Source organism: Ovis aries, chromosome 6 (genome assembly GCF_016772045.2).
Source record: "Ovis aries strain OAR_USU_Benz2616 breed Rambouillet chromosome 6, ARS-UI_Ramb_v3.0, whole genome shotgun sequence".
In the NCBI taxonomy this organism is placed as follows: domain Eukaryota; kingdom Metazoa; phylum Chordata; class Mammalia; order Artiodactyla; family Bovidae; genus Ovis; species Ovis aries.
The window spans coordinates 117,381,138-117,403,471 of record NC_056059.1 but is presented as its reverse complement, the minus strand read 5'-3'; the positions used below and the strand labels follow the sequence as shown (position 1 = coordinate 117,403,471).

At 53.7% G+C, this 22,334-nt stretch overlaps 1 protein-coding gene across 13 annotated transcripts in view; it reads left to right on the top strand.

Annotated features, from left to right (window-relative positions):
• The window catches only part of NSD2 (nuclear receptor binding SET domain protein 2), a 76,838-nt gene that overhangs the window by 3,108 nt on the left and 51,396 nt on the right, over positions 1–22,334 (top strand). For 6 of the 13 annotated variants that reach the window (XR_006060237.2, XM_042251730.2, XM_042251729.2 and 3 more), the window contains 2 exons: positions 3,459–3,593; positions 11,378–11,495. The exons of 2 other annotated variants lie outside the window; for them this stretch is intronic. The gene's annotated coding sequence lies outside the window, so the exon portion shown is untranslated. Of the gene's footprint in view, positions 1–3,458; positions 3,594–10,066; positions 10,172–11,377; positions 11,496–22,334 lie in introns of all 13 variants that reach the window. 5 more of the 13 variants (XM_060417471.1, XM_042251728.2, XM_042251732.2 and 2 more) reach the window with 5 other exon arrangements.

The following is a 22,334-nucleotide window of genomic DNA, read 5'->3' as shown; positions in this document are numbered from 1 at the left end:
CCTGTATCGCCTGCACTGGCAGGTAGGTTCCTGCCCGCTGGGAAGCCCTGTCCTCCCACTTTGAACACAGAGGACCCAGCCCTTTAGTGGCCTTATGTGGCCTTTCTTCCTGTTGGGTGAGCTCTTGGAGGGAGGATTCCTACAGTCTCGGGCGAACTGGCCTCTGCTCATGCCTTCCTGTGGCAGGCGCTCAGTGAGTGCTGAGTAAACGGGCTTATGACTCGGGACAAGCAGCCCATTTTAATGCCAGCATGTGGCCTGTCTGCTTCTCTTTTTTGTAAGGCATGGTGAAGCAGAAAGGGCCCTTCTGGAAGAAACTGAATATGGAAAGTAAGGGGCTGGCTTAAGGTCTCCCTGCTTTAATTGGGGAGCCGAGACACTGTTTGCCAGGAAGGCCTGTTTCCTCTCTTTTCCTTTTGTCTTTGTAGCTAACTCAAATGTTAAATAAAAATTAACTGTGAAATATTGCAAACATATAAGTACAACAAGTAGCAGAACAGACCTGTATGTACCACCAGGATGAATCAGGCGGTGACGTGTCTGCTGCGCCTCCCTCCCTGTCCCTGGGCAAAGGAGAGAGATAAGACACACAGAAGCAGGAGGCGACATGGAAGCTCCGGAGGGTTACGTTTATACTTTGCAAACTGTCTTTATGTGATTTGTTACTTTTGTGTTCAGGAATTGTTATTTAGGGTAAAACTTAGTATTTAGGGGAGAAAAAGACTGGAATGAGTTACCCCAGCGACTGGTCAGCATTTTGCACTTGTCTGTGGGCTACAGTATAGCTTTTGAAGGAGCTGATTGATTTGATGAGATTTGCTTTGCCAGTTAAAAAATTCAAGATACCTCAAATTAGTATTGTTCTTGAGTCTGTCTTCCAGAAAGCAAAGGGCCAAAGATGAATTTTTCGGAGCGCCTTAATGTCTGTAATACTTAATACTTTCAACAAGGTATACAAGGATGGGAACTGCTAAGTGGTGGTTGCGCTGAGTGCCAGCCTGCTGCCCAACAGCCCTAGTGATGAAACTCCCCTGTTGAGTGTGGAGAGAAGAATGTTTTGTCTCCCTGGAAGGAGTTGGGAGCTCAATTTTTAAGTTAACTGGGTTGTCACAGAAAGAATCAGTGGTATGAAATACGTTTGTTACGCTGTTAAGGGTATGTTTCTATCAGCAGTGTTAAACATTCTAAGTAATCTTTCGCTTGTGTTTGCCGTGGTGTTACGGAGGCTGACAGGTCAGGAGGGCTGTTTCTGATTCCAGCTCTCTTCCCTCAGCCAGCTCTCCACGCTCTGCCTGTCTTTCTAAAATGTGCGTGTGCTCCTGTGGGAGCCCACTTCTCAGGGATCTCAGGGCCCTTTGGGGTTCAAGACCAGTCTCTCACTGTTCTTTCTGCCTCTCACTGCACTTTTTTTTTTTTTTTTTTGCTGTGCTGTGCAGCCTGTGGGATCTCAGTTCCCCAACGAGGAATTGAGCCGGGGTCCCTGGCAGTGCGAGCTTGCAGTCCTAACCGCTGGATGGCCGTGGGAGCTCCCTCTTGCACTCCGTATTTTGGTCTCGTCCGGTCTCTTCAGCCCTCTGCTGTGGCTGAGCTTTTCCTTGGCTTTTGCTCGGTCGGTTTTGCCTCCGCTTTCCCCTGTGGCCCTCGCACACGCACATAGACTCACTCAGTGCCTGTGTGGGCACCGCGGGCTTCCGCGGGCATTCCTCCTCGTTCAGCTCTCATCATGCACCTCGCTCCTAGAAGGTGGCCCCAGAGCCCCTGCCTGCCTCGGGAGCCCTCGGGAGTGTGTCTTGAGCTCTGGGTGCGTGGCCAGCCTCCTCCCGGCCCACCCTCCCTCTGTCTCAGCCGCGCTGGCCTCTGGCCTGTCTGAAGCGCTGCAGCCGCGCTCGGCCCGGCCCCTGCATCTGCAGCACCTTCTGCTCGGACACCTGCCTGGCTGGCTTTTCACCTGCCTTTAAGTCTTTGCTTAAACTTCCCTTCTCCGGCACCACCCTGACCCCTGATTTATGATGTCCTTTTGCTGTCTGGCCCTACCCATCTGCCTCCGCTTCTTTTGCCTAGCTTGTATCCTCTGACATTCCAGGTGTTTTCCTTATTTGTCTGTGCGCCAGACTGCATCAAGAGGTCTGTAGCAGTGGAGATTTTTCTCCTTTCGGCTTTAACTACTGTCAGGCTCCCAGTGCCTAGAACAGTACCTGAGTGAATGCCAGTCCTTCAGTGACTGCTTATATGAAGACTCAGCCCCTCGTGTGTTGGCCAGTGTGTGAGGAGTGGTGTGGATCGAGGGCAGTGGTGCGAGTGTGCTTGCCCTGGTGTGAGGTGGCAGAGGGGGAAGCCCAGGGCAGCTGAGAGAGGCCAGAGAGGAAGCTGGCCGGCCCGCGCTCGAGGACAGCGGCCGTCCCCAGACCCAGGCGCCTCCAGGAAGGCTGGACCGGCGCAGCAGAGAGGGCCGGCGTGGCTCTGAGGGCAAGGGGGAAGGGCCGAGTGACCCTAACATTCACGTTTCGAAAGATTTGAGAGGGCACCGTTTTTATCTCACTGTGAGCTAGTAAAATGGATAGTGGGCCTCATTTCTGATTTACCTCGGTTCCTTCAAAAAGGAAACTGAGTTCACCTACCAGCTGAGATGTGTCCCTGGTGCCTTCCTACTCGAAGCCCTTGGTCTTGAGCGTGGCGCTTGGGCCCTGTGTTTCCATGGGATCTTCACTGGCTGGCCCCTCGCAGCCACTCTGAGGCCTCAGCACGGTGCTGCTGCCCCCGGGATGAGCCGCGCTCCCTCGCGCGAGGTGTGCGCGTCCTGTGGCTCGCTCCGTCCCCTTCCCCCGTGAGCGCAGCCAGCGCTGCAGCTGCATCCGCGGCACTTGGGATGCTCCCAGGTCAGCGGCTCCTCTGAGCGCCAGGTCCCGGCAGCACACGGCTTGGGCTCTCTCCCTGCACATGTCCAGGTTCCGAGCTTTTCAGGGTGAGCGCTCAGTTGTCTTCTGGGCTTCAAGCGGCGTCCAGTGTTAACTGAGAGTCTACTCTTGGAGATATGCGTACTTCCGAGTCTTCTATTTTCCCAAAGATTTATATATATGTGTGTGTGTGTATATATATATATTTATTTGAATGTACTGGGGGGATTTTTTTTTTTTTTAGTTGTGGCATATGGAATCTAGTTCCCTGACCAGGGATCAAACCCAGGCCCCCTGCGTTGGGAGCACGGAGTCTTAGCCACTAGACCACCAGAGAAGGCCCCTAAAGATTTTTATTTAATAAAAATTGAATTCCTGGGTTTTTACGATTAAAGTATATGTTAGAAATAAGAGCTTCTGGGAAATTCCCTGGTGGTGTGGTGGTTAGGACTGCCCAGTTGCCCTGCTGAGGGCCTGGGTCCAGTCCTTCCCTGGGGAACCGAGATCCCCCAGGGCGCACAGCAGAAAAAGAAATAAGAGCCTCCTGTTTGCATCCCCCCAAAGATTGGAAGTCGGTGCCATCTGTGCAGAGTGGTTCCCCCTGTGTCTTGGAGCAGCGAATCTTCGTTCCCTCCTCTCACTGAGTCCTCACAGCAGCACGTCCCAGAGATGTTAAGTACTGTCCCAGAGTCACAGGCGGTAAGTGCTGGACCTCTTGCAGGGCCTGGCCTCTGCTTCTGTGCTCTGGGAACTCCCTGTGCTGCCTCTCAGGGGACATTGGAGCATCAGACCGTCGAGACGCGAGCAGGAGGGTGGGCCGCTGCGCTCTGTCGGTAGCGCGGCTGTGCGCTCCTGCTGACATTGCCTCATTCGTGGAGAGTTGAGAGACTGGCCGTGTTCCACCGGTGAGCCGGGACTCATGTCCTCGGTCCCCTGGATTTGACAGACCTGGGAGGGGGCTGAAACGGGAGGGATGGTGGACAGAAGATTACATCTTTGAAAAATCTGTGAAATTTCTTGCCGAATAATCGAACCTGAAAACTGATCAGGCCTTTGGTCCCACAAGCACTCACCAGGAGATGCGGGGTGGGGAAAGGAGCTAGGAAGCTGCGCTGCAGGGTCGCCGTTGGCTGGCTGAAGGCGCGGGGCCCTGCAGGACTGGCGACAGGCCTCCTCTACCGGAGAAGGGGAATGTGGGCCGTGCAGGCTCCTGGAGGCACCCCAGCCGGTTGCCCGCCCGCCGCAGGGCTGTGTGCATCCCGGGCGGGCCAGTTAGGTGGGGATGAGACGGAACACAACTTGTGTATTTGTGACGGTGTTCCACTTGTGAAAGTGGAGCGCTGACTCGGTTTCTCATTGAGGAGCTTTCCTTTTTTCAGCTGTTACAGTGGTTTTGTTTAAGAAAGGAATCTGTGTCTCGTAGAGCCACGGACAGAACCTGTCAAAAAGTGCGCCACGGCCTGGGGCTTGCTTCCCAGCTGTGTGGCGAGGGAGCGGCTGGACAGGCTGGCACACGGAGCGGGTTCGTGCGTTCGTGGTCTCCGTGACAGAGGGGGAAAGGCGTGAAGGAGACTTGGTGCAGGCTCTGCTGCGCTTGGTCTGTGTGTCCACGGGCGTCATGCCTGCCTGGAGGCTGAGGCCGGTACCGAGCGTGGAAGAGGGCCCGGCGTCAGGTGGTGAGGGGAGCAGAGAGCCCGTGGCAGGAGAGGGCCGAAGGTCAGAGGGGAGGGCGCTGAGTGCAGAGCAGGCTGTGGGCGGGGGCCGCGCTCGAGGCTGCATGGAGCATTGTCATCTGCAGAGGAGCGTGAGGCCTTGCGGGTTCAGGCGGGCGTGTGTGGGTGGGCAGTGTGCGTCTGTTTGCTTTGGAGAACGCGTTTCTCAGGGTCGTCTGTGAGCTGGTGGTGGGAGGGTTAGGGGCGAGGCCGTGGGAGGCGGCCTGTGTGCCCTGGCTGGCTGCGTGAGTCTTCCCAATGGCTCTCTGAGCGCCCCATAGGACTGGGAGCCTGCCCGCCTTGAAATTGGGTGTGGCTGCGTGGTCTGCTTTTGACAGTGGGAAGGGGCGCGTGGCCTGTGGAGCCCTGAGAGCTGCGTGCTTGGCCACGTTCCCGCGGCCCTGCTCCCGGGTGGCAGCGTACGGGTACGTGCTCCGAGCGAGAAGGAAGCCTCGGGGTGAGCCAGGTCGTTGCCCGGTAACCTGGTCCCTCAGGCCTGGTCCCCAGACTGGCTGCATGGGCCACCCGGGAGCGTCTTAGAAGCACGGGCTGGGGCCCACCTTCTGCCTCCCCAGGCCTGAGCTCCCGGGCAGGTGGCCGCCTTCGCGGGCCGCGCTGAGAACTCTGCCTGGAGTTCCCCGAAGGCCCAGCGCTCAGGCCTGGCGCGGCCTTGCTGAGGGGCGCAGGTTCTGCAGAGGAGTCAGTGGGAAGGGCCTGCAGTCAAGCTGCGAGGCCCGTGGGTTGTGGGGAGGGTGTCAGTGACCCCCGAGTTTCTGTTTGACAAAGCCAGACGGAAGCCCATTCACTGTCCGAACAACATCCGTTCTTGTAAGATTCCATTTACTTGGGTTCGAGGCTCAGAAACAAGGACGAGGCTGAAGAGGGATGTTTAAAGCTCTCATCGACGCCTTCACCCCCAGGTTGCTTTCTCCGGGACACCCACACTGTGCCCTTTCTGTCTTGACGCCCGGCTTGCTGTCCCCCACCCGCCTTCCCTGCGAATGGAGGCTCCTTGCTGGCGGCCCTCGCCCCTGTTCTCCATGGTGCCCCCGGGACAGCACCACCTGGATGGGCCCTTAGTGGGCACTGAGGGACCCTGGGCACATCCGTGTGGGGCAGCTTGCTCCGGGCCTGCAGGGGTCCTGTCTGTGTGACTCGGAGCCTGGGCCCTGCCTAGTGTGAGGTGCCAAGATCTCTGACTGCTCTGCAGCTCGGGTTCTGGGACGGGAGCACTGGCCGGCTTCAGGCTCTTTGCTCTTCCTCAGGTGCGAGGGGGTGGCCTGGGGGAACAGTGCCTGCAGGGGAGCTCAGGGAGACCCCGAGGGTGCGCCCCTGAGGAGTCCCCTCTTTATTCTGCCTCGGAAGTTGTCCCTGATTGCGGAAGACCCCTTGGGGTTAGGCCTCATGTTGACAGTTTATGGATTCTCTTCTGTTGAGTTCTGAAATCTGTATAAAAAAGTATTTGTTTCTGGAAGTTCAGCTTCTTATGACTTCTTTGGAGACGCGACCATGTTCTGTTTGTGCGGCGCGGAGGCTGAGCCCGCGTGCGTGTCTCAGGCCCCGGGGCGCTTGCAGTGCCGTTGGCAGAGGGTCCGAGCCGCTCCGTCTACAGCGGGTGCCTGAAGCCTGGCGCCTCCTCCCCTCCCCTCCCTCTGAGTTCCCAGCACCGGAGTGAGGTAGCAGAAACAGTTGTGAATTCCAGCCTAGAGTTTATGGGAAGCTTCTTTTCGAGGGCGTGCAGTTCCTTGACAGACCATCCAGGCGAAACAGGAAGCTCACGCGGCACTAGTCGTTAGACGACCAGGGACTTGGGCGGGGGTCCGGTGGCTCGCACCCGGCCCGCCCAGTGTCGGGGCCGCGGCCGCCCCTGGCCCGGCGTGGCGGCCCACGCGCCGCAACTGAGACCCGCCTGCCGCAGCAGCTGGTGCAGCCAGAGCGTTTCTTTCTTGTGCTCACAGTACGTTCCATGGAAGGTTTGTACGAATCAGAAAAGTGGGAGGAATCTTAGATAATTGTAATCTTACCAGCAAATGTTTAGGTATGTATTTCCTGTTTGCTTTTCATTCATCGGACTGAAACAGGTGCCCTAAAGACAGTTCCCTCTGTGAGGGTCAGAACAAAATGCAGCAGTCTAGGTGACTGTTCGAAGGAGACAGCTGCTCTGCTCTTTCAACTGTTTCTTATATCTATTAAAAAACACTTGCCTGTTTGATGGAGTTGAGAACTTTGAGGCCCGTGTGTTACGTGTGCAGCTCTGTCTTCAGGAGGTAAGGATTTGGCGTCTTTGCGCCCCACTCCCCTTCCCCGGGCTCCTGAGTCCAGTGGTGTCCGGCTGTCTGCGCCTTCCTGCTGCGCTGCCCCAGAGCGCGTGGCTGAGAGCACGGCCGTGTGTGCATGTGTTTACAGTCTTGCAGTGTGGGCCTGCGTGCCAGGGCCCGCCTGTCACTGCCGGCGTGCCGTCGGTCTGGGTCACTCGCGCGGTGCCCGTTGCTGGGGGCTGTTGGCCCGGGCCCGCCATTCCCCCTGGCATGGGCCGCCCTGGAGGCAGCTTGGGCCTCCTCGCAGCATGGTGGCTGCGTCCTGCTGCGGGAAGTGAAGCTGCCAGTCCTTCTGCTTTCTGCTGACTTCTCGGCTGCCCCGTGCGGCTTGTGGGAGCTCAGGTCCGCTCCCCGGGCTTGAGACTGGCCCACGGCAGCGGCAGCCCAGAGTCCTAACCACTCGGCCGTCGAGGAGCTCCCCCGAGGACAAGCCTTTTATTTATCCATAAAAACACCTTAAAAAAAAGGATGCATTTGATTTGTTTTTTGACTGTGTGGCATGCAGGGTCTTAGATTCCGCAACCAAGGATTGGACCCGTGCCCCACAGGGGAAGCCCAGAGGCTTCCTCCAGGGAAGCCCTGCCGGTCCTTTGAGAGATGAGGCGGCTCCCGCCTGATGTCACTCCTGCTGTGTGCAGCTGGGAGCAGCCACAGGCCCGGGCCAGGGTCAAGGATGTGGAGAAATAGACTTTATCTCTTGGTAGGGGAATGACAAAGAAGTTTTGGCTATCTTTAATATGCCACAGGTTTTGTTTGACTCTTTTATTTTTTTAATTTTAAAAATTTATTTAAATTGGAGATTAATTATTTTACACTATTGTGATGGTTTTTTGCCATACATTGACATGAATCAGCCACGGGTATACGTGTGTCCCCCCCATAATCCCCCTCCCACCTAATATATCACAGTTTTAACAGTTTTTATTTATTTATTTTTAAAATTTTGTTTTGTTTTTGGCTGCACTAAGGCTTGTGGGATCTTAGTTCTCCGACCAGGGATTAAACCTGGCAGTGAAAGTGCAGATTCCTAATCCCTGGACCACCAGGGAATTCCAACAATTTTTGGTTTGAATGAATATTTATTAATTGTTATATTGTTTAGCTGAACACTACTTTCCTAGTAAATTGTTTTTCTTTTTCTATTTGCTTAGTTTTCCATGCATCTGTTACCAATGCAGGCTCAGGTTTTCTAGATGAGTTGTGTACAAAGCCTTTGGAGATGGTCAGATACGCGTTTTTCCCTTGGGGAGCCTGTCTGCTGGAACTGTTTGTCTTCCTGCTCCCGACGGGCCTTCCTAGACCCGTGCCCGGCTGCAGGCGCCCCGTCTTCTGCGGGGACCACCCACCCCTTAGGTCTCATGTCCCCGCGGTTTGCCTCCGTGACTTGGTGGTGCGTCTTTTGGGGGTTTTCTCAGAAAGTGTGGGAGGCAACGCTTTTAGAGACCTTGCATGCCAAAATGATCTGTTCTGTGCTTAAAATTGATTGATAGCTTGTCTAGAGACGTAATTTAGATTGAAAATAGTTTCTCTCAAAAAACTGAAGATGGGAATTCCATGGTGGTGTAGCGGTTAGGACTCCGTCCTTTCACTGCTGAGGGCATGAGTTCAGTCCCTGGTCAGGGAAGTAAGATCCCACAAGCTGAGCAGTGTGGCCAGAAATGAAAATAGCTGGAAAATCTGACGGTACTGCTTCATCACTGGGGGGTCTTCATGGGTGTTTTCCTATTTTAAGATAACTTGATGCTACCAAGATCGCCGATCCTGGCCTGTCACCTACCTTTACCCCGAACCGCGTGGTCTCTTCTGTCTTCATCCTGTGGAGTGCCCAGTGGGTCTTTTCAGTCTCTTGATTCTGGGTATCTTATTTCTTCCCTAATTTTTAGAAATCCTGACTCCACTTCTTTCTATTTCTCCCCAGCTTTATTACGGTATAATTGACAAATAAAATCTTCAGTCTTCCAGTGTCCAGTGCCCAGCGTGATGCATAAAATCAGCACTTCTGCGCCATACATGGGGGCTGAGAGTGAGCCCTCGGGATTCTCATCGCGTGTGTCTGTGAGGTGATGGACGTTCACTGAACTTACTGTGGACGTCATTTCCTTGTGTGTATCCGTCATGCCGCACACCTTCAGCTTACACAGCGCGTGTGTGTGCTCGGGCGCGTCCCACTCTGCATGACCCCTGGACTGCAGCCCACCAGGCTCCCCCATCCGTGGCATTTTCCGGCCCAGAATACTGGATTAGGGTGCCATTGCCTTCTCCAGGGGATCTTCCCAAAGTCTCTTGCGTCTCCTGAATTGGCAGGGGGACTCTACGACTGTGCCACCTGGGAAGCCCTGAACTCCGTACGGTCCTGCATGACTGCACACATCTCAGTGAAGCTGGAAGGGAGAGAATTAGAGCTGGAAACCCGTGTGTGGTGTAAGGATCTGACCCCCACATGCACTGGGAAGCGGCCGCTGACAGCCTTAGCACACCTGGCTCCGCCCTCAGTTCCCGGGCGTGTGGGGGGGCGAGCGTGCTTCACATTTTCTCTCCCAGCAAGTTTCGGTGTGAAGCCGGGTGTTCTGATGATAGCCCCTGGACTGTGTGTCTTTAGAACTTGCTCGTCTCACAAGCGCACGTCCGTCCCGTTGGCAGCAGCTCTCCGTTCCTCCCGCCCCTCAGCCTCTGGCAACCAGCCGCCCATTCTCTCTGCTTGTACGAGTGTGGCTTCTTTCAGATTTCGCGTGTAAGAGAGCATGCGCCGTTTTATAGAACGTCCTCTGGGTTGACCCATGTGCGCGTGGCAGAACCTCCTTGTTCATGGCGGGATAGTCTTCCACCACACGCATACGCCCCCTCCTCCTTTTCGGCCCCTGTGTGACATAAGGGGTCTTAGTTTCCCCACCAGGCATCGAACCCTGGCCCCCTGCGTTGGGAGCGTGGAGTCTTAGCCGCTGGACCACCAGGGAAGTCCCTAAACCCCATTTTCTTTTTCCATTCCTCTCCGCGTGTGGACTGTTGGGAGCGGTGCTGCAGAACGTGAGTCTGCAGACACTTCAGCGTCTGGGCTCGTTTCCGTCTGGTGCGCCCTCAGAGGTGGGCTTGCTGCGTCCCACAGCAGCTCTGGTTTCCTGAGGAATCTGTTCTCTCCCCGCAGTCGCTGCACCGGCTCACATGCCCACCGGCAGTGTGCCAGGCCTCCCTTTTCCCTGTGGCCTCACCAGCGCTCGTGGGCTCTCTCTGATGATAGCCGTTCTGACAGGTACGAGGTGCAGGCTCATTATAGTTCCATTTGCGCTTCCTGAGCGTCTTCCCGTGCCTGGGGCCCGTCTGTATGTCTTCTGTGGAGAAATGTCGGTTCCGGACTCTCTGAGAATTTTAAACTCCTCTGTCCCTGGAGCTCGTGCCACGCGGGTGGTTCGTTAGCGCGGCCTTCAGGTGTTTCGCTTTCTCTGCCCCGGGCTGCTGCGGCCCTTCACCGTCCTCTTCTTCCTCCCCTGGTCTCTCCTCTCCTTCCGGCTCCTTTCCTGCCTCCATCCCTCCTTTCCCCTGCTCTGGCAGCTCTGTAGGAGCCATGATACCCGGGTCTCTCTGTCCCCTTAGTGGTTGTGGAATGCAGTTATAAAGAGAGCAGTGATTTTTTAATTATTTTGGAAATATCTTTACATTTTCACAATGTTCCTTTAAAAATCGAAAGAAAAACTATGATTAGATAATATGTTCACGTGCCTCAGAGTTGAAAAGTGTAGTGTGACAGTCCCTCCCTGCCATGCCGCCAGCCGCCTAACCTCCTCCTGGAGGCGCCTGGGTGTGCCGCCCTGGAGGACAAGTGTGTGTGTTGGTGGTTTCTCTCTTGCCCTCCAGTGTGTCCTCTAGATCCCTAGCTTTCGTTTGCTTTTACATTCTTAACTCTCAAGCTGAATTTTCCCCAGATGCCCGATGGCCCTCGATGCAGGATGCAGGCCCCCTGTTGAGGTGGAGGTCCAGGAGCTGCCGGCGGGGCTCTGGGCGGGGGCTTCGCCGAGGGCCGATGGGTCGGGACCCACTGGCAGGGTCCTGGTAGGTGGCCTCAGCAGGCTGTTTTGCAGTCTGCCGCCTGGAGCGCCCGCTCCGGCGCCCCCGTTGTCTGAGTGCACTCCACTTCTCCCACTGGCTGCCAGGCTGTGGGTGGGGCGGCTGGGACTTTGATCTGGTCTTCAGTCTTGCTCCCAGTGTGCCCTGCTATATGCCTTGTAAGGCACAGTTTAGAGGGGAAATAGGAGATGCCTTACAGATATGTGGATGATACATTTTAATATAGGAATAGGGAACGAAGCCTTTCCTACTCACAACAGATTTGATAGTTTAAAAATTGACATGAAGTTGATCGGTTAAGCTCTTTCGGAGTGTATACTTTGGTGGTTTTCTGTACATTGTCAGTGTTAACGTAACCATCACCACTAAGCCCTGAATGTTTTTGTCACCCCAGTAGGGAGCCCAGTGCCTGCTGAGCAGTCACCCCCCTTCCTGCGTGCCCCCAGCCACCACTCTGCTTTCCATCTCTGGACTCTCCTGTTCTAGACGTGCCGTAGAAACGGTGTCATGTGGTAAGTGGCTTTCTGTGACTGGCCTCTTTAGCTCAGCGGTGTTTCTGAAGCCTTGAGGTTTGTCCGTGTGACAGTGTGTGTCAGTATTTCATTTTTATGACTGTATACTCCATTGTATGGCAGGGTCCACTTTTCCCCCCGCGAGGCGGCTTGTGGGACCGTAGATCCCCCAACCAGGTGTCAAGCCTGGGCCCCTGGCAGGAGAAGCATGGGGTCCTAACCGCTGGGCACCAGGAGTGTCGAGATCCCTTCTGATTCCATCCGCTTATCAGTTGTTAGGACATTGGGTGTTTTTTTTTCCTTTTTAAAAATTGTTTTGTCAAAATTCTTGTACAAGTTTTTGTATGAACATGTTTTTAGTTCTCTCTGGGGTAGATCCTGGGAGTGGGATTGCTGGTTCTCGTGGCAGTTGGGGGACGTCTTGATTGTTCCCAGCTGCCGCTGCTCCGTTTTCCATCCCTGGCAGAGTGCGAGGGGTCCTGAGATTTGCCGTTCTGCACGGAGAAGAGAGGACAAGCAGGCCTGGGGCCGGGGGCGGCGCCGGCCTGTGTGTCCGTGCAAGGCTAGGGACGGGCCACAGGCAGAGCGCGCCCGGGTGGCTGCGCCCGGGGCTGGCCTCGAGCGGGCCTGTGTGCTGCGCGTCCCTGAAGTGAGCACAGAACGAGGAGCAGGTCCGTCATAAAGGCCTCACTGTGTGCAGAGGGAGCGAAGCTTCGGCTGTGAGTCAGTCCTCCATTCTGTAGGTAAAGCCTCTCGGTGGACAGTCTGTCAGGGTGACGAGCTGTTGCGTCCTCAGCCCCTGTTCTGTGGCAGACTCCATGCTGATCCCGGTGCTCCACACGGAGCTCTTTCCCCTGAGACGGGGCGTCCTGGGGTCATTCCGCGAAGGCAGGACCAGTCTGTTCCAGGGAGACTTGTGCAAAATGTTGGAAAGCAAGGGTGTGTTAGGGAGTGTGTGTGCCTGCTCCCGTCGTGCCTGCAGACTTGACTTTTCCGTTTGTCTCTCTCCTGCTTCCGTACGAGTGACGAGCTTGGTGCCTCTCTGGGCTCTGGGGGAGGCCTGCCTGCTGTCCGGCACTGAGCCTGCCCCCGGGGACTCGGCTCAGCGTCGCAGCATGGGCTCCGCAGGCTGTAGCTGCACCTGGGAGCTCTGGGAGGGCGGGCGCGGAGGCGTCCTGAGCGCAGGGAGGACACTCTTGCGCCACCCCTGCACCCTCCCCCAGGCCCTCCCCTCTCTCGTCTGTACTTTAGACCCTCTGTTGCCCCCTCTGGAGTATCAGCTCCCCAAGAACAAGGTGTGTGCTTTGTTTACTGCTCTGCTTCTGCATGTTGGAACCGGGCCTGTGCGCACTGGCTGGTTCTGAATGCTGGTCGGTCATCCGGGCACTTCTTTGGAGAGTGGTGCTTTGCCCTTCATCGTGGCCCCCCCGCCCCCCGTTCCGTGTGGCCTCCCCAGCCGCCTGCCGCGCCAGCACCTGCCGTGGAGCGTCTGTGATGTGCGTGGAGTGGGTTGCGCCATCTTCAGAGCTTGTTACACGAGGCCGCACGCGATGCTCGGCTCCCCCCACCCTCCCCTCAGTCCCCTTGGAAAACCGTTCGTCACTCAGAGCTGTTAGTTTCTGCTTTAACTAACACAGTCTCAGTTTTCACTGTAACGGCATCACGGTTTTCTTTTCTTTTATAATGACTGTGTTGCATTTTGTTTTTAGACATTTTAAAAGGGAAAGGTTTTGTAGACGAGGGGCGCCCTGAGCCGCCAGCCTCCCTGCAGCAGCAGCAGCAGCAGCAGCAGCAGCAGCAGCTCCCTCCTGGAGAGGTGGCTCTCCCCTTCAGCTTCGCCGCGGCCGCCCTCCTGACTGGCTCGTCTGCTGTCTTTGTCCTTGTGGACCGACCCTTCGTTTGCCATTCTGTTCTGAAAAGACTTACTTGTTTATCTGGCTGCGTCAGATCTCTGTTGCGTCGTGTGGGATCTTTTGTTACGGCGCACAGACCCTGGCTGAGGCATGTGGGCTGCGTGGGCTTAGTTGGCCCGTGGCATGCTGGGTGTTAGTTCCCCGGCCTGGGATCAAACCCTCATCGCCTGCGTTGCACAGCACACTCTTAACCACTGGACCACCGGGGAAGTCCCTGAAATTCCTGACGGTCTTTTTAGTTGGGGTTTCTGTAAGGAGTGTAAGTAAATGTGAGAAAGAAGCCTCACGTTTGTTCTAAGCCCCCTCCCCACTTGTTCCCTGCACCCTGCTTCTCCTCCTGGGCTTGTAGCTTTGCTCTAGTGTGCCTTTCAGCGTTCCTTTTGTGGAAGGAATGTGAATACTAGACTGCCTTAGTTTTTGCATGTCTGAATATACACTTTGGCTCATGCTTGGTAATAATTTAGAGGAGAAATTCTCTCTTCCCTGAGCACTTGGAGAGGCTCCGCCATCTGCTTCTCTCAGTCGAGGCCGCACAAAGCCTGTGTTTCTGTCCCTCTCCTCGGCTGAAGTCTGTCCACTAACTTATTCTTTACGGGGACTTAGGTCTGAAGATTTTCTTTTTGTCCTTCACGTTCACAAAAGTGAGTGTTTAAGTACTGATTTGTTTCTCTTTATTCTGCTCAGCACCCTGGGTGTCCTTTTTGATCTGAAGGCTGAAGTTTAGCTCCATCTCTGGAAGAATCTCCATCGTTATCCTTCTGAAAATCGCCTTCCCCATCCTTGCTAGTCTCTCCTGGAACCCCAAGGGATGTAAACCCCCTGGAAGCAGAACGTGCCTCACACGTGCACGTGCGCAGGCGCCGCCTTCCCCGTCTTCGCGCAGCGTCCGGGGCACCGAGTGCGCCCGCGTCGCCGTGCACCCGTTCCTGCCGCCTGCTCCAGGGCTTTCCCGCCTCGCGAGACGGAGGCTGGTTCCAGTTGAGCACCAGCTCTTCTCTCTCCCCCATTCCCTTGCAGGCTGCCTTTCTATCAGCACTTCTGTCTCTATGAATTTGATTACTCTCGGGACCTCATGTAAGTGCAGTCCGGGAGTTCCCTGGTGGTCCAGGGGTTCAGTTCAGTTCAGTCGCTCAGTCGTGTCTGACTCTTTGCGACCCTGTGGACTTCAGCACTCCAGGCCTCCCAGTCCATCACCAGCTCCCAGAGCTTCCTCAAACTCATGTCCACGGAGTCAGTGATGCCGTCCAACCATCTCATCCTCTGCTGTCCCCTTTTCCTCCTGCCTTCAATCTTTCCCAGCGTCAGAGCCTTTTCAAATGAGTCAGTCCTTTGCATCAGGTGGCCAAAGTATTGCAGTTTCAGCTTCGGTGTCAGTCCTTCCTGTGAGTATTCAGGGTTGACTTCCTTCAGGATTGACTGGTTTGATCTCCTTGCAGTCCAAGCAACTCTTAAGAGTCTTCTCCAACACCACAGTTCGAAAGCATCAATTCTTGTGGTGCTCAGCTTTCCTTATAGTTCAGCTCTCACATCCGTACACGGCCACTGGGAAAACCACAGCTCTGACTAGATGGTCCTTTGTTGGCAAAGGAATGTCTCTGCTTTTTAATATGCTGTCTAGGATGGTCATAGCTTTTCTTCCAAGGGGCAAGTGTCTTTTAATTTCATGGCTGCACTCACCATCTGCAGTGATTTTGGAGCCTAAAAAATAAAATCTGTCACTGTTTCCATTGTTTCCCCATCTATTTGGCATGCAGTGATGGGACTGGATGCCATGATCTTAGTTTTCTGATTGTTGAGTTTTAAGCCAACTTTTTCACTCTCCTCTTTCAGTTTCATCAAGAGGCTCTTTAGTTCTTCACTTTCTGCCATAAGGGTGGTATCATCTGCACATCTGAGGTTATAGATATTTCTCCTGGCAATCTTGATTCCAGCTTGTGCTTCGTCCAGCCCAGTGTTTCTCATGATGTACCCTGCACATAAGTTAAACAAGCATGGTGACAATATACAGCCTTGACATGCTCCTTTTCCTATTTGGAACCAGTCTGTTGTTCCATAGCCAGTTCCAACTGTTGCTTCTTGACCTGCATACAGATTTCTCAGGAGGCAGGTCAGGTATTCTGATATTCCCATCTCTTGAAGAATTTTCCACAGTTTGTTCTGATCCACACAGTGAAAGACTTTGGTGTAGTCAGTAAAGCAGAAATAGATGTTTTTCTGTAACTCTCTTGCTTTTTCTATGATCCAGTGGATGTTGGCAACTTGATCTCTGGTTCCTCTGCCTTTTCTGAATCCAGCTTGAACATCTGAAAGTTCACGGTTCACGGACAGTTGAAGCCTGGATTGGAAAATTTTGAGTATTACTTTGCTAGCGTGTGAGATGAGTACAGTTGTGCGGTAGTTTGAGCATTCTTTGGCATTGCCTTTCTTTGGGATTGGAATGAAAGCTGACTTTTTCCAGTCCTGTGGCCACTGCTGAGTTTTCCAAATTTGCTGGCATATGGAGTGCAGCGCTTCCACAGCATTATCTTCTAGGATTTGAAACAGCTCAGCTGGAATGCCATCACCTCCACTAGCTTTGTTCATAGTGATGCTTCCTAAGGCCCACTTTGCATTCTAGGATGTCTGGCTCCAGGTGAGTGATCACACCATCGTGACTATCTGGGTTGTGAAGATCTTTTTTGTACAGTTCTCCTGTGTATTCTCGCCCCCTCTTCTTACTGTCTTCTGCTCCTGTTAGACCCATGCCGTTTCTGTCCTTTATTGAGCCCGTCTTGGCGTGAGATGTTCCCTTGGCCTCTGATTTTCTTGAAGGGAGCTCTCGTCTTTCCCGTTCTGTTGTTTTCCTCGGTGCAATTTCACTGCGTTGGTCGCTGAGGAAGGCCGCGGGGTAGGACTCTGCGATCTCACTGCTGAGGGCGTGGGTTCAACCTCTGGCTGAGGAACTTAATATCCTGCAAGCTGTGTGAAAAAGTGAAGGTTGCGTCCGACTCTTCGTGACCTCATGGACTATACAGTGGTGGAATTCTCCAGACCAGAGTATCAGAGTGGATAGCTGTTCCCTTCTCCAGGGGATCTTTCTAACCGAGGGATCGAACCCAGGTCCCCCACGGTGCAGGTGCGTTCTTTACCAGCTGAGCTACAGCAAGCTGTGCGGTGTGACCAAACACAGTGGAGCCACACAGCCCTCGTCCTTCTGAGGGCCGCTTTCCTCGCTTAGCAGGATGCGTGCGGGGCGTGTCCGTGCTGCAGCATGCCTCGGTACTCATCCTTTTTAAGGCTGAATAACACTGTGTCATCTGAGGGTCAGTTGATCGATTCATCCGCCTGCTGAAGGACACCTTGATCGCTCCCAGGTTTTGGCAACGATGAGATAAAACTGACACACACCTCCTTGTGCAGGTTTTCTTGCGGATGGAAGTGTTCAGCTTCCTTGGGTAAATTCCAAGGAGTGGGATTGCTGGACCGTATGATGAGAGTGTCTTCAGTGTTGTGAGCAACCACGAAAGTGTGTTCCCAGCAGCAGTGAGGAGACTTCTGCTGCTCCGCATCCGCTCAGGCAGCCGGTGCCGTCCGTGTGGCGGATTCTGGCTGTGCTGAGCAGCGTGGGGTGACTGCTCTCCCTGCGGTCCTCCACGGGGCATGCCCCCGGCCATCTCTGGGGTGGAGAAGCCCCTGAGCAGCCCCAGCTGCCTGGCAGGGCTGTGCAGTGCTGCTCCTCCCAGGCCCACCATTTGTTTCTTGGCTCGGGGTTTGGGCCCCCACCGCCTTCTCAGGCAGTTTTTGAGGGTGACTGTGTCTCCGGGGGCCTCCGGGGGTGTTTGCTGTGGGCCCAGCCCTGGGGGGCTGGAGGGGCAGCTCAGCACACAGCACTCTGACCGCTGACCCGTGGCGAGGCTGGCGCTCCGTCCCCAGGAGCTGGAGCGCGGGGGCGGTCACTTGCCGAGAGGAGGCAGTGGTGGAGCCCGAGGCTGGCCCAGGCCACGGTCCCGCACTCTGTGCCTGCTGAGCCTGCAGCTCTTCGGGGCCAGGCGCCCAGCTGGCCCTGCCCGCTGCTCCACGCCCGGCTCGGAGGCCTGTGTCCTGTCCCCTGCTGCTGTGCCCGGAGGCTCCTTGCTCTTCACGCCTCATTTCTGGATCTGGAGATTTCCCTCTCTTGTTTTGAATTAGGTGATATACATAGCTCACTTCTTTTTCTTTAAAAAAAGTAATAATTTGGCATCTTCACCAGAAATGTCGTGAAACGTGTTAAAATGGTAACGGAGTTCATCGTACTGTTGAACCATCATTTGTGAATAAATGCTCTGTAGCTGTGATACCTTATTGTAATATGTATGGTAATAACTGGGTTTGATTTGCTGCTGTCGTGTCATTTTTTTTTACGGTCCTACTGTACTGATCTTGGTCGATAGCTTTTCTTTGTACTACTTCTCTGGTTTTGACGGGAGAGGTGTGCCGGCCTTACGTAGTGATGTTTGGGAAGCTCTCCGTCACTTTCCACGATGGGAGAAATTTGAACAGTAGGAATGCTGTGTTTGCGTGATGAGTAATACACAGCAGTTGGGAAGACTGAGTTGAGCTTGTTTTTATATCGACACAGCGGAAATCAGCTGTGTTGGTCAAATCGCAGGCCTGGTGTGGCAGCATTTCTGGGCATGCAAACCCCATGCAGCAGCTCTCAGTTCCGCAGCCTGGAAGGGTGCTTTGTGAACTGATGGTGGGGGACTGAGTGGGACTTGGGCTTCCTGAACAGGCAGATGCCATCTTTGTTAGGACAGTCACCCTGTCCCAGGCCTGCAGGAGGTGGTGCTGCGCTGGGAGCTTGTGTCTGGCTTCTAGCCGTTGGACTTGGGGCTCCCGGTGGGTGCTGTGGGCACAGAGAACCAGAGCCCCAGGACGCTGCTGTGGGTGTGTGGTGGGCGGAAGGCAGCCTGCTGGGCTGAGCCTGGCTTCTCTCGCCTGGGGCCCCGGGTGCCCTGAGCCCGTCTTGCCGGTCTTCGGCTGGAGGCGCACACTGTCCAGAGGCCTTCTGTGCCAGAACAACTTGGGGCAGGCCGGTACGATGCTGAAGGCTGCCCTGCTGGACGGGCGGGTGTGCACACGGGTCCTGTTGTTCTCTGCGCTGCTCTTAAAGCTCGTCCCTCTCCCCCGATTGAGGGTCACTGAGCCCTCTGGGCGAAGCCCTCTGGGCCGTTCTTCCGTGGTTTCTGTGGGCTTTGCAGGTTTTCTGCCTCTTGGTTGGGTTTTTTGTTTTTCTTGGAGTGCCAGATAGAATGAAAGATTTCCTAACTTACTGGTATAACCTTGGTAAAAAACGAAAACTCCTTGAAAGGTCAAGTCAGTGGTCAGTGCTGTGGTGGGCGTGAGAGTGGACCCTCTCTAGGGGGCTGTGCCTTCAGGCGTCGTCCCAGATGGAATCCTGGGGAGTAGTGAGCAGCCGCAGTTTCCAGCTGAGGGAGGGATGCAGGCCAGATGCACAGAGAAACAAGTGCCTGCGCGAGGGTAGAGTGCCAGCAGCAGGCGCAGGTCTGCACAGACCAGACGCTAAGAGCTGTGTGTGATGCATGCGAAGATGTGAAAGAACTTGAAAATTCCAGCAGGAGCAGGCAGTCTTGGAAATGTGGTTCACATGTAGGTCATGCTCCCCTAGGCCTGGCACTAAATCCTGAGGGGAGCCAGAAGTCCGAACCTGTGTGTGAGGATTCCAGACCTGAGTGTTGGCGACTGACCTCTTGGTTGCGTCTGTCGGCTCTGTCTCCTGGTGTCGCGGTCTGAGCTGTGCGCTGCCCAGGGCTGCCGTTCGCGTCCTTCACTCGCACAGGCTGCCTGGGGCTCGGCAGGGCCTCTGGGCGGCGAGCGCGGGGCTGCAGCTGGTGTCTGCCGTGTCTGTGCGGCTGTAGCGCGGCGTTGCGCCTTCTGCAGTCACGTGAGTGTCCAGAAGCCGAGGGCCCTCAGGCCTCTCTCGCGCTCTCCGTTTCCGGTGCCCTCATTCCTTCCGTTTCCGGTGCCCTCATTCCTTCCGTTTCCGGTGCCCTCATTCCTTCCGTTTCCGGTGCCCTCATTCCTTCCCGAAGGCCCAGTGTCGCCCTGCTCTCACTCCTCACCAGCCGCAAGAGCTCCTGTTGGCATTTCTCATAGTGGAGGCCTGACGGCAGCAACTTCCTAATTGGTGTTTCTTTTAAAATATATTTAGTCATCATTCTTACAGAATCTTTCTTCTGGATATCAGATACCAGGTGGACAGTCTCTTCCCTTTCCCCCGTTACTCTGATCATGGCTGGCTTCTGTTTCTCATGAGAAGTGAATGGCCGTCCATGTCACTGGTTTGTATTTAATGGGCCTTTTGTCCCCCCTCTGCTCTTCAGGGCTTTTCTTTATATTGGTTTAAATGTTTCCGCTGACTGTACCTGGGTGTGGGTTCTTTTACATACATCCCGCTGAGATTTGGGCTTCCCCTGTGGTTCAGCTGGCAAAGAATCCACCTGTGATGCAGGAGACCTGGGTTGGGAAGATCCGCTGGAGAAAGGAAAGGCTCCCCACTCCAGTATTCTGGCCTGGAGAAGGCCATGGACTATATGTGTATACAGTATAGTGTATAGTATAGTATAGTGTATACATGTATATATAGTCCAGGGGGTTGCAGAGAGTTTGGCACAACTAAGCGACTTTCAGTTCAGTTCACTTCACTTCTGCTGAGATTTGCTGAGTTTCTTGAATCTCTGAATTTATGTCTCACTGAATATGAAAATTTTTCTGTTTAATCTTTCCCAAATGTTTTTTTCTATCTCATTGTTTCTTCCCTCTCCTCTGGGTAGGAGTAGGAATCCAGACCCTTTGATGTTGGTCTGTAGCACAAGCTAGAATCAAGATTGCTGGGAGAAATATCAATACCCTCAGATATGCAGATGACACCACCTTTATGGCAGAAAGTGAAGAAGAATTAAAGAGCCTCTTGATGAAAGTGAAAGAGGAGAGTGAAAAAGCTGGCTTAAAACTCAACATTCAGAAAACGAAGATCATGGCATCCAGTCCCATCACTTCACGGCAAATAGATGGGGAAACAGTGGGAACAGTGACAGGTTTTATTTTCCTGGGCTCCAGAATCACTCTTGACAACTGGGCTCGCGCAGTGTGATAACCTAGTGATCGCACTGTTTCCATCAGGCACATTTTTACAGATAGGTAGACTCATTCATCGGAGAAGGTGATGGCACCGCACTCCAGTACTCTTGCCTGGAAAATCCCATGGACGGAGGAGCCTGGTAGGCTGCAATCCATGGGGTCGCGAAAAGTCAGACACGACTTGAGTGACCTCCCTTTCCCTTTCAAAATCGCTGCAGATGGTGACTGCAGCCGTGAGATTAAAAGATGCTTGCTCCTTGGGAGAAAAGCAATGACAAACCTAGACAGAGTATTAAAACTCTGTCTAGTTTTAATACTAGATGTTACCTATAGACAGGACTAGAGATATTACCTACAAAGGTCCGTGTAGTCAGAGCTATGATTTTTTTCAGTAGTCATGGATGGATGTGAGAGCTGGACAGAAAGAAAGGCTGAGCACTGAAGAATTGATGCTTTTGAACTGTGGTGTTGGAGAAGATTCTTGAGAATCCCTTGGACTACCAGGAGATCCAACCAGTCCATCATAAAGGAAATCAGTCCTGAATATTCATTGGAAGGACTGATGCTGAAGCTCCAATACTTCGGCCGCCTGATGCGAAGAACTGACTCATTTGAAAAGACCCTGATGCTGGGAAAGATTGAAGGCGGGAGGAAAAGGGGACGGCAGAGGATGAGATGCCTGGATGGCATTACCAACTCGATGGACATGAGTTTGAGCAGGCTCTGGGAGTTGGTGATGGACAGGGAGGCCTGGCGTGCTGCCGTCCGTGGGGTCGCAGAGAGTCGGGCACGCCTGAGCGACGGAACAACAAAATAGATCACGGAGGCTCTGTTTCTTTCTTTTTATTAATTTTTACTCTTTTTTAAAGATCATTTCTACTGAGCTATTTTCAAGTTTCTTTGCTATAATACATATATTTTATTAAAGCACGGTTAACTTCCTATGCTTCAGGTGCATATGAAATCGAGAAAGTGAAGCAAACTAGAGGAAAGTGAGAGGTCATCATACAGTGGAGCTGTTTTTAAACATGACTGCCCCTTAGAAACATATCTGGAGTCTGGAGGAAAAAAGCAATAGCTGAACATTTGTATTTTTCAAAAGAACTTCAAGATAGTTCTGTAACACATCTGGAGTTTAAAAAGTGGTAGCAGGTTTTCCTTTTAGACCCTAGTTTTGGTGATACAGAGTTCTATTGTTTTTCTACTGACCAGTCATGATACAATGGTATTGAGTAATAACTACATAATCCCAATAGTAAAAGATGTGTATCACTTTCCACAGTCGGGTGTCACAATCAGTCAGTTCAGTCACTCAATCATACTTGACTCTGCGACCGCACGGACTGCAGCACGCCAGGCGTCCCTGTCCGTCACCAACTCGTGGAGCTTGCTCAAACTCATGTCTGCCGAGTCAGTGATGCCTTCCAACCACCTCATCCTCTGTCGTTCCCGTCTCCTCCCACCTTCAGTCTTTCCCAGCATCAGGGTCTTTTCCAGGGAGTCACATCAGGTGGCCAAAGTATTGGAGCTTCAGCTTCAGCATCAGTCCTTCCAGTAAATATTCAGAACTGATTTCCTTTACGATTGACTGTTTGATCTCCTTGCTGTCCAAGGGACTCTCAAGAGTCTTCTCCAACACCACAGTTCAGAAGCATCATTCTTAAGTGCTCAGCTTTCTTTATGGTCCAACTCTCACATCCATACCTGACTACTGGAAAAACCATAGCTTTGGCTAGATGGACCTTTGTCGGCAAAGTTAATGTCTCTGCTTTTTAATATGCTGTCTAGGTTGGTCATAGCTTTTCTC